Raw genomic sequence first — 13016 nt, 5'->3', positions numbered from 1 at the left:
CTATAATTTAATAAGTGTGCATAAACATTTAAGTAAGTAGGTAGTGCCATTTTTAATAGGATGTATCAACAAATTCAGATTCATCTCTAGTCACCTAATTTGCTAGATACATTGGATTAATTTTCAGAACGGATATTCCGAATAAAAATCCACTAAAACTGCCGAACCTAATATTTGCCATCAAGTTATAAACAAAGGTTTTTATTTGGAATGGCCAATCTAGTGCATAATCTTAGATCGTTGGGAGTTTAAATTTCTGTCAATTTTAAATACAAACTTTTAAATCAATAATTATCTCTAGAGACGGCATCCAATCTATAAATAGCTCAAATTACATAAATTATTTAATGAATCAATTTGCGAAACCTATTACGCAACTAAACGGAGGCCTTGCTTACCATAACGCCTAATCGCTAAAGAGCTACTGTTACATATAAACTGCCTATATCAATGATAATGTTATACCATAGTCTATACATAATATTACGTTCATATTATCACATGGCTCGCTTTTGAGTAAGACAGAAGATCCAAAACGTACGAGAGTAGCTGGAGAGATAGCTATCTACGGAATGAGTTTTAAGTCTTCCTTTTACAGACGTATGTACGTAACTTCTTTTTCATGCAAGTATTATCTTAATGATCCCCGTAAGTTCGTACCTGAATTTAGGATTTTAAAAATCCTGGGGAATCTTTTTAATTTTTCGGTATAAAAAGTAGTCTATGTCACTCCCATGTATATCCATGACAAAAGTCATGTTGATCCACAACAACACTCAGATGTGATTATTTTGACGAAAAAATATCCGTTTTCATCTAAATGAGAAGAAACATATGAAAGGAAAAGGTGACTGACTAGCTGATCTATCAACGCACAGCTCAAACTACTGAACGGATCGGGCTGAAATTTGGCATGCAGATAGCTATTATGACGTAGGTATCCGCTAAGAAAGGATTTTTGAAAATTCAACCCCTAAGGGGGTGAAATAGGGGTTTGAAATTTGTGTAGTCTACGCGGATGAAGTAGCGAGCATAAGCTATTTTAACAATAATATAAAGTCCGGAGTACGTAGCTCTCCCACAATTTGGATATGGCATCAGACGAGTCACAGGAAGCCAGTGGATAGGTACAAGTTGTAAGGATGGTGTGTGAAAGTCCCTACAGAAGACCTATAGCCAGCTGTAGCCTGTAGGTGTCTATCGGTTGACGACTACGACGATATAGATTCCAATAAGTGTAATTACATAACAAACATCTTTCAGCTTTCCAAGGTCATTCTTAGACGGCATATAACCACTCACGAGCTTCTCTAACATTATAAGGTCACAGACCACAGTCAAGGGCAAAACTTGTCAAGTGATAAAAAGTTACTATTGATTAGGCAAGAAGCATACTTAAAAAACGCCTCCAACGAGATACGTATAGTCCGCGACAAGTCGACATTGCCATCGGGATGGGGACGCCCCGCACACCCGCACAGCGCTCATTGATGATACAATCATTAATTTATAATATGGTCCAGTCCGACAACAACAGGGGTGGATGAAGCGGGTGAAATGAATGTGCTTTCGGATTTGTATTCGCTCGACGCTACCGCCCCGCCCACCTCTATCATGTGCTATCATGGAGGCTGCGACTTAAGGGTTTCGATGACTTATGTCATTGAGAGTTACCGCTATACTTTTAAACTCCCGTGCGAATGAGGCATTCCTCCGATGATACTCACGCATATAATGCCCTATCCGCGGAATGAAGTTAACATAGCGCTCTCTCTGTTTTTGTATGGGATTAAGCAGAGAGAGCACTATATTAATCTAATCCCGCGGAAAATGCGACAAGGCTACCTTGGCGCGTAGCGAAAATCGGAACTACGTTGCCGCCAACCGTCCCCTTTGTACTTGTTTGAATATTCTAAGCCTTTGTTCTCCAACAGCGCCCCCCTGTCAATGTCATTCAAGACTTGTCGGACTGTAGTAGACGACCGAGATGCTACAGAGAAGAACACAAACAACACGTCAATCAAAAACAGTCAACGATGCGCGTCATTATTTCGATACTATCACAAAAAATATTACAAAACACCGCTTCATTTTCATTTCCCAACCCACAAAGAAAAAGGTACCTTACAGTACTGAGTTATGAGCTTTTATTGACCATTAAAGTATTATTCCGATGCTTACAGCGTCAATGATATTTAAATGTTGCATTAACGATAGACGGGACTAAAAGATGACGAAGAATACGTATTAAGATTAATGCAAGTAAATTTCCCCACGCCACATCCGAGGCAAGGAGGCCATGCCTCGAGGCCCGTACCCCTGTCTTGATCTAAGTCCAAATCAGAAGACCCCGCTGATGCGAACCGTGTTATTACTGTATGATCCTTTCTCGTATGAAAACAAGTAGCATTATCTAGTTATCTGCATGTGAGAACCGCCACAGTTTTACATTCGAAGGCTAGCTGCACTTTGGATGCGTTTCCGTACTAATTTGACTCGTACGAAATCGTACGAACATGTAAGAACAATATAATGTAAGAACAATCGCTCTAACCTGCACACATCTCCTTGTATAGCGCACACAGTACCCGATAAGAGCACTGCATCGATGCAGTGTTACGTAACACCGAAAACGATCCGTGTAACACTTTCGATTCGCGAAGGCAGCGCCGACCGCGTGCCCGCAATACTGACACATTATTCGATAATCGACCCACTTTACTGATAATAATCGATATCGGGCATGTTTATTGTTATATAATTATTGCAAACTTAATACGATTATAGCCCTATAATGTACACTTGCTAGAACCAGAGCAGACACCAATTAAAACGTAATGTAAGTCGAGCTAATCGATCAAAAGTAAAATACGAAATATAATAGGCATGTATAAGTGAACCACCATCTTCTGTCAATGCAAATGCAACTGCTTCTATAGCCACCATGTTTTGAAGCATACTCGTAAGAATCGTTTAAGGGGCTCGGGGCCGGGACGGCCGTACTTTTTATCTTAGAAAATCAAATAGTCCGGACAAAGTACCTTTCGCCCAAACCGGTTAAGTGGATAGGCCATGAAAAAGTAACAAACTAACAGATGGACTTTCGCATTAATAAAAAATATTAGCATGAATAAGATTAAGAGGAGTACTTAGGTATGGATTTAAAAGCTGCCTCAACTATTACTTCAAGATTACATTTGTACATAAGTGAGTAAGATGTTTTAAATGTTTCATAGTCTTACTCATGTGTTTAGATAAATCTAAATGATTACAGTTTTAATTACAATGTTACAAAATAACAAAGGTTTGTGAAAGGAATGTGTTTTAAACTTTTGTACGCAACATTTATACATCTATTTACTGTTATGTCCAAAACATAATATTATACGAAGCACAATATGATAATTTATGATATAATATTACCTAATTTAAATAATAACAATATTACAACATTCATTCGTATTCTAATAATAGTTTGGATTTGAGAAAATAGTAAGAGTAGATTATTTTTAATTTCAAAGTAGCCAAACGTAGAGATGTTCTAAATTAAAACTGTGCGCCTCACTTTTAAGTTTCAAGTTTCAAGAAGAGTTTGTACTCAAGCTTTTTATATTGCAGTAGAGTCAAAGCGACGTTACGCACAAAATGTATGTTATGTAGAGTAAATTCTCTGTGACCTGCCATCTTGGAACGAAAGTTGTGATATCTATGTATTCTGTCGTGATTAGTTTTAGTTTATTAATATATCTTGCTGCAACAGTGCATTAATATTTTAACCAACAGTGAGGGATCTTCAATCAATCAGAGGTGATTATTTTTGTCATACTGTATAGCTGTCAAATTAGTAGGCTAAGGATATTGAAGCCCGGCAACGCATTGTGATTGTGCGCGCGGCCACACACATGACCATAAAATTAAGAATAGGCCAAATTTCGCTGCTCGATAACTCACTTTAGTTTTAGTATCAACTCTGCATAGAAAGAGGCGGTTGTCATTTACGTTGCGTAGCTTGTAATTTGTGCCAACGTGCCTTGAGCGAAGGGATATCTTAACGAGTAGGTGTATAGGTAGGGCATTCCATGCAATTTCTTTAGCCATATGGTCAATCTAGACACATGTGTAATCTAAGGTTGCGAGTTTAAACAAGCCTTGTGGGATTTACTCCTAAGTACTTAACCAACCTTCTGGGCTTGCTAAATACAACAATCGTAAACGAATACAGGGTCAAGCCACGCGTCTGTAATACATTAGCGAGAGCCATTGTTGAAATAATAATTAAGCAATTTGTTATCGACCGGCCCCATCTCGTCTAGGTGTATTACCATTATCTAAGACCTCCTCTAGTCGAATATAATGTAAAAATGTAAATTAGTTTGAGAGGTCAGTTTACATTGGCAATATGTATCAATTTATTACTTGCATCGGCTTAGCATAACTCTAATAATAAAGAGTAGAAGTAGTTCAGAAATATGAAAGTTAATTTAAAGTAATAAGAACGAATTTTCCGTACAGTTTCTGAGTATGCAATAGGTATTGACTAGCATAATATTATGCAGATAGCTCACTTTGAATAACGCCTTGAAGTTTAACCACGTTGAATTACATAAAATTACTGAACCATCTTTACAGGGTTTTCATCGTTTGAAAAGAATCTAAACTGAAAGTGTCGATCTGTGGAAATTGTATCAAAATCAGTTACGAAAGGCACTTTATTATAATACCTTTAGATATACGTAAGGTTTTCATTGAAACAGGAACTTAGGCAGGTACCTATATTACCTACTGCCAAAATTGATCTTCAATCGATAGACGTCCACAGCTGGACATAGGTGTCTTGTAGGGACTTCCACACCGCGCCGTCTTGCGCCGCCTGAATCCAGCGACTCACTGCTTGACGTCGCCCATACATCTAGTGAGGGGTCTGCCAACACTGCGCTTTCTGGTGCGAGGTCGCCTTCTAGCACCTTAAGACCCCAACCGGCTTTTCGAACTGTGTGCCCTGCCCATTCCTACTCCAGCTTCGCAACCCGTTGAGCAATTTTGGTTATTATGACAAAATTAAAGAGTCAATTTTGCAATAAGTAAGTACTTGTTGGATTGGTATAACTCAGTTGAGTGGTTGTGGCTTTAAAACAATGTCAAATAAACAATTGGACACACTGTTGTTTTGAATGGGTGTTATTACAGATTTGATGCATTTACGATTGAGCTGAGAAAAAGCTGTGTAACAATTGGTAACAATATTACAGTGAGCGTTTATAAATCATTTATAATTTATACATATCGTTACACATACCTACAGTTCTTTTGTAATGGACTGCATTGTCTTAAATCTGAAATGCGATTTCGAAAAATGTTGCCTAGTAAAAGCCTGTAAAACGTTGCACAACTATATTATTACGATATAACACGGATCGCGATCTAATAATTATAATTACAAGTAGGTTTGTACTAAGTTGGGCAGATATATATTATGGAGTGCAAGATTAAACTTTATTTTATTTTATTCCGATACAAGTTAGCCCTTGCCTGCGATCTCGCCTGGTGGTAAGTGAAGATGCAGTCTAAGATAAAAGCGGGCTTGGAAGGGGTGGTTAGAACAATAAATCACCCCTGATAGGTTTCAACATGGTATTGTATCAGAACGCTAAATCGCTTGGTGGCACAGCTTTGCCGGTGAGTTTATAGATACCTAGCCACGGATAAAGCATCCCACCAGACAAAATCTAAGGCAAATTAGAATGACGGGAATCGAACCTGGGACCTCCCAATTATAAGATCACAGATTTCACCGCTTTTCCTAGTCTCTGAAGTGCGTCAAAATAACTACAAGGTGGTTTAAAAAAAAAAAAATTAAAAAATCTGATTTTCCAATAATTGCATATTTTGCTAAACAAAATTATCACATTTTCGCTATTGGTGCATGTTTAATTTCTCAAGATTATTAAACCATTTTTTTCTAAAAACTTCACCATACTATATTTTATTTGGGAATAGGTAATCTAAAATAACAAAAAAAACGGGCCGAATTGAGAACCGTCTTCTTTTTTGGAAGTCGGTTAATAAGAATAATCCAATGATTGGGTTCCTATTTATCAAATAGGTACTTACATAAAATATGTAGGACGTAGGTATAGGTACACCCAAAAAGGCATTGAATTCTGAACCATTACCTTTTTGATGTCGTTCAATAATACGGAAGTTACTCTACATTAAAACTTGTATTATTGTCTTCCTACAAGACAGATAATCAAAAGTTCAACGGTGGTCCACCACTATACAAGTAAATCGAGATTCGTACCACCCACTAGCCCGCCACTTGCAGCGTCAAACAATAGGTACAATAGTTATCAGTACCTACATACTAATCTTTAGTTTAATCAATGAGGAAGCGAAACATCCGGGTATTTATTTTCCCTGGTTGGAGAACAATTCGTTTTCGATTGTCCGTTTTAGCACAGACAGGCCACGCGCACTTCGTATTTCTAAACTGATATTATAAACAGGAAAGATTTTAATTCATTTTTCTCTCTCTCTCGATTTCGCTTTCTTAACGATATTATTGAAAGCGCTCTTGGCACCATAGACATTCCTGCGCTCATTGAGCCGGCAGGGATTAGTCGGAATGATGGCAAGAGATCTGATGGAGCTTCCGTAGCCTGCGCTACGCTACGTAACGAAAACACACATAATTACTTATAGTGGAATGGTTGCTATACATACGAAGCCAGGGCAGGTCGCTAGTGATAACTATAACCACTATAACGAATCCAAGAGCAAATTCCGTAAGGGTCTACGCCCACAAGATTTACACGTCGCGTCGTGAGGAATGCAAGTAACTCTTTAGTTTTATTTCAAGAAAGAGGCATCGTTGTTGCTATACGATCTACAAGGTAATAAATTCAATTGGCTAAACGAACTACGATTTGCATTTACACAAACTGCTATCTCTAATCTAATCGGGCTATAAGTACCGGTATACCAGGAAAATACTTGGTTGAAAATAGTTCACATACCTATTATACAATACTTTAATAAATATGTTGGCTACATTTTAGTACGCGTACATACATGACAAAAAAACGCTATAGGTACCTCATCGTTCATGCTAGACAGGCGTATAAGGAAAATAGAAATTTGGATTCAAAGAGCAAATTCTTTTTCACGATAGGACGACCATCTAACTAAAATATCAATGCCCTAATCTTATCCTAAAGTGACACATACCATCAGTAAAAATACATATAATTTATTCAACACCTTTAAGAATTATTTGGTACTTACTTCCTACATCCATGTGTTTTTCCTGATACCTGTTGCTCCTTCTCTATTCCTAACTCTTCGTGTGTAAACCAGATAGATAAATCTTAGTGATAACAAAATTATGGACAGATTTTATGGATGGATGGAGTTAAGCTCAAAATTACAAGATTTAGAGCAACCTTGTGTGCAATGAAACACGAATTCAGATTTTAGACACGCTTCTCAACATACAAACGAAGCTGTCTGTTTCGCGAATAAGTTATTTGTCGCATTAAGTAAATAGATTTGTGTAAGTTTATACTCAATTTCGATTCAGTTTTTATGAATAAAAGCCAAGAGAATTTAGTGCCTTCTTTCGAAATACTTATTTACCTATTTAGTTAATATTTATCGTTAGAGATCTAGTTAAACGTACCTAAAAGCGTAAAATTAAATCCTAGAAATCAATCAAAGGTTGCATATTCGAATTTGGACATTCTATTGGGTCATCTACTGGGATCATCGTTTTAGTACCCACTGTAGCTACCTGACATATAGTCCGCGACAGATCGAGATGGCAATTGGGGTATGAGGCGGGGGGACGCCCCGCACACCCGCATGTAATCCGCGCTCGCCCGCACCGGGTTACTGCAGGGGCTGTGCGGGTGGGCGGGGCCGATTGCCATTTCGACCTGTCGTGTACTATAGAATACTGTTTATCCAGGAAAATGTAAGAGTTCCCACAGGATTTTTGAATGCTTAAATTCACGCGGAAATTGCAGGCATCAGCTAGGTACAAGTAACATATTCGAGACGAAATAAATCTCTTGAGTATAATGCTACGTTTTAATTAAACCAGATATATTATTCGTGATAATGACTGTCAGAAACAAATTGTGCATTGTCATTAGTCAAGCCTAGCCTACACTATATCATAGAGTAGGAGCTGGCTGAATATTTTACTGTTGACTGCATACACAATCAAACTAATCAAATTTATATTTTTTTTATAGGTTATTTATTTATTAAGTATTTCGATTTCGTAAAACCTGCATCAATCAGTGATTGGCTGAATTTTTGGTATTCTAGTTGCAACAATGAATTGTAGCTAATAGTGAGCGAGCGTCAACTAATCAGAGGTGATTGCGCTCGTGACATTGTAGCTGTCATTCCTACCGCAATCGCGCAGCAGCTATACAAGTTAGCCTTTGACTGCAATCTCACCTGGTAGTAAGTGATGATGAAGTCTAAGATATAAGCGGGCTAACCTGGAAGTTGTATGGCAGTTTTTTATTAAACCCATACCCCTTTGGTTTCTACAAGGCATCGTACCGGAACGCTAAATCTAGGGTGGTAACTAGCCACGGCCGAAGCCTCCCACCAGACCAGACCTGAGAAATTATAAAATTCCAAACCTCTGCCGGGATTCGAACCTGGTACCTCCCACTAATCAGACCACAGTGCTTATCACTGCACCAGGGAGGACACAAAAAATTATGCACACCTATATGGACAATTACTATCTCTTTGCGTTAGTATATTTTAGTTACATAAAATTATTATAATATCCCAAAGAACCAGCCGTGCATCGAACCCGCGACCACTTATAAGCACTTATAACCTCGGCCACACTATGCTTCTCGATCTGTTGAACACTAATCTCCTCCACCCCGATTGTTATCTCAACCTGTCGCGTACTATACTTGTCACTGTGACTTTGTTAGCTATTATTTTTATCGACAAGGAATTTTACAGCTATGTCTGAGACTATAATATAATTAGCGAGAAGGACTGTGGGAAAGAATACGGAAGGTCAACTCCGATCAGCCTTGAGATTGACGCCCTGTACACAAACACAGTCTAATTTACCTACATTACAAATGCCAAGTAGCAAATCAGAGCTAACTTCTGTATAGAAGCAGGCGTTACTTTGAGGAAGTCCATGATATACATAATATACAATAATACTTATACTTACAATCCTCCTAACAATCCACTTTGCAATAATTGTGGCTTGTAAGGAATACATCTCCTGAGGATGCTCCGGTGTCGAGGTGAAACGTGCGTCGTGTGTGTTTTAGGATTTGTGTGGTGCTGCGTTGTGGTGGTGCGTATTGCTTGCCTGGTGGCTGCTTTTTCCTGCATGTTCAGCAGTGGGAGTTATTCTAAGCAAGTGATATTTAATTGCTTCATACGCACATAACTCCAAAATATTTGTGAGGCGTGCGTGACATTGAAACCCGGAAATCCCTCATAGGAGGCCGAAATCACCGCTTTTACCACGTGAATTTATCAAATCACGTATGGATCATTCATAAGTTATATTTTACTGATTAAATATTTTTTGAACATTTTGTGATCAGTTTTTTGAACACTGTTGACTCAACAAACTGACACTGCACTTCCGTCATCCGAGTTCTATGCGTCATCCGTGAGAATAGCAGCGATTATCTACGACATATTATTGTCATAAGGTCCCATACAAAACAAAAAGGAACGTATTTTCACGGACTCGGATCGGATGAGTGCGTAACCGCCGTTACTATCCTTGTTTGTTGAAATGTTTTTAGATACTGTATCTTTGACCGAATTATTTAGATTGACCGACAGGTCAGCGCATACCACAACTTACAAGAATCAATTTCTCAACTTCTTTCGAGTTTCGACATCCTTTGTGAAAAAACTAAGTATTTGTAAGTAAATACAAAAGTTATTTATGTAATTCGGACTTGCGGCCAGTGTTCAATCTATTGTCACAAATATAGTAAAAACAAGATAAAATCTTTCTACTTAGTCTAGATTTTATCGACTGATTTATTAAACTGTAAAGTTCAATTCGATCATGTAACTAATACGTTTTCCATACATTCCATTTCAAACATTCTAGGGTTATTTTTATAGACCCCTCACTAGGTGGACGGACGACATCAGACGAGTCGCAGGGAGCCGCTGGATTCAGAAGTCGCAAGACCGTGGCGTGTGGAAGTCCCTACAAGAGACCTATGTCCAGCAGTGGGCGATTACCGGTTGATCATAAAGATGATGATGATGAGGGTTATTTTTAAAACCTTTATCTATTGTAAAAGCACACGTTAGTATTTACAAAGGAGTAGCAGGATTACATACCAGTAGTTAGATACACCTTTTTAGAAATAGTTTCTTAGTTGTCATATGCTAAAAATGAAAACATACCTGAGTACTTAATAACCTATATTTGCTTAATTTTCAAATTCAGTGAGTCAACATTATAGAGGAGTTCAAACAATTTTGTAGAGATTTACTAAGACAAAGGCTTATGATCTGGAAAGTATTTTATATGAAGAATCACATGTCATATTTTGCCTTCTAGTCTATAAATGTTCTCTTCTAGGTAGGCGTGCTCCACCTTAGGCTACATCATCACTTGCCCGCAGGTTTGAATGCAGATAAAAAATTACCTTTTATTCACAGCGTTTAGTTTTGGGCTTGCGACATAATATCTATTAAGAACGGATTTACGACATTGAGCATCGGATCGATTCCGTTCCGCCTACTCAAGAAGCGCTTATCTCGAAACAAGTTGACACAAAAGCGCCCCGTGGTGTGGAACGCGGAACCGCAGGCTCGCTGGATTTACGACAAAACACGAATTGCACATTCGTGATGGGAGATCTTATCGATGGAATTAGATGCACTGGATCACACTCTAAAGCTAAAGAGGTACTATTTCCTGTAAGGATAAGGATGCAGCATGTGTCGTGCTTTGTCGTGTATTGTCTGTGCTCGTATTTGATCACATTAGGCACTTTTTGTCTCAAAACTTGTTTCATTGAAACTATTATATTGACAATTAGCTGATGCCCGCAACTTCGTCCACGTGGTTTTAGGTTTTTAAAAATTCCGTTGGAACTTTTTGATTTTAAAAAGTAGCCTATATCACTATATCCAGGTCTTTACCTATACCCATGCCAAAATCACGTCGATCCGTTGCTTCGTTGTGACGTGATAGAAGGACAAACCAACAAACAAACACACTTTCGCATTTATAAGTGATTGCCGATGTTATACTTGTTATTCAATTGACTTGGCGTTTTTCCACATATGAGGGGTCCGCTGTCCTACATTTTGCTGTCAACCTTGCTCGGTCTTTAGCACCCAATTTACTCAGTATATTGGCTCTCAAATCTGCGTTCACGAACGTCCAGCCAACGCTTTCTTGGGTGCCCCTAGGACTTAGCTCCAGGGACGGCGATATTGAGACATCCATATTTTGTATACTGTTTTATACTGTTCTACGCGACTTCGTGCATGCCAATTTAGGTTATTCAAAAATCCCTTGAGAGCTCATTGATTTTCCGGGATAAAAAGTAACCTTTGTTTGTCTCCAGGATGTAAGCTATCTTTGTACCAAATTTCGGCAAAATCCGTTACATATATGGGCCTGTGAAAAAGTAATAGATAGACTTTCTCGTAATTAAGTAATAGTGTGGATGATTTAGTAAGTCGAGGGAACAAAAAAAATAAGACTAAAAGCACCTAATGTGATCTAACACTTAGATATACGATAAGATGTTGCTTTCCTTTTATTCCGAGTTTTAATAAATCTTTATGTTACGTGTTAATTTCATGATAGGAGTATAATCGTGAAGCGAGATCTTATCACCAGAATACGATGAAGCGTTTCACTGTTTAAGGCATATATAAGGGACTATTTCCTGTAAGTATAAGAATGATAGATAATAATGTTGTGCTTCATGCCTTAATCTAAACATTCATTCATTTAATTATCATTATCAACCGATTGACGTCCACTGCTGGATATATGTATCTTGTAAGGGACTTCTACACGCCCCGGTTTGCGCCTATGAATCTAGTTGCTCCCTGTATGTCGTTTGTCCAATATGCAACGCTGCGCTACTAAACTAATATTACAAAGTGGTAAAAGTTAGTTTGTGAAACTCACATCTAGGGGTAGGTAATATATAGATTCTGAAAATTATTTCAGTGATAGATAGATAACATTAGATAATAACCCCGAGTGCTACAGGTTAAAAATTATATCAGGCAAAGTAACTCGCTGGCAAAAGCTACTAAGTATTCTGTAAAATTAATCAATATTTTATTTCTGTTCATCATCATCTTCACCCCATCGCCGGCCTATTACTGAGCGCGGGACTCTTCTCTGAACGAGAACAATTTAGGCCTTTACAACGCTGCTGGCCAAGTGCGGATTGGTGCACTTTTCATCATATCTACCTACCGCTAAAATTTGAAACAGCTTATATTTATTATGTATAGGTACTTCAAATGTTTCCGCAAAATAAAGAATTAGAATTTAATTACAAGGTGTAGTTTACCCTCAAATATGAATGCGTGTCAGATAGGAATTAACGTTATAATAATCCTATGATAAAAACCTTGTAGGTCTTTATCACGATTTTATAAAAAACTATAAATTATTCTAAATGACCACGACGGATACGATACGACCTTGCGAACGGCCTTTACGTCAACCATTGAACCCTTCAACTATCTCTAGATATGAAATGATACACATTTATTATTAATTTATTAATCCCAACTTAAACACCTTGACATTAAAGATACTTTTGCAATAACTGCACTCGAAATGGGATAGGTTCATTTCCGTCAAGCATTCAATTCCGTATGAAATTGCTTTCCACAAAATGTCCTGTATTGACCAGACCAGAAAACAGAACCCTTACATATACTTTATAGGATCACTTTGTTGTCTGTCTGTCTGTGTAATAATTAATATTTTCAAAGTAAGATAA

The sequence above is a fragment of the Maniola hyperantus genome, chromosome 2 (genome assembly GCF_902806685.2).
Source record: "Maniola hyperantus chromosome 2, iAphHyp1.2, whole genome shotgun sequence".
Lineage (NCBI taxonomy): Eukaryota > Metazoa > Arthropoda > Insecta > Lepidoptera > Nymphalidae > Maniola > Maniola hyperantus.
This window is presented reverse-complemented; position numbering follows the sequence as displayed.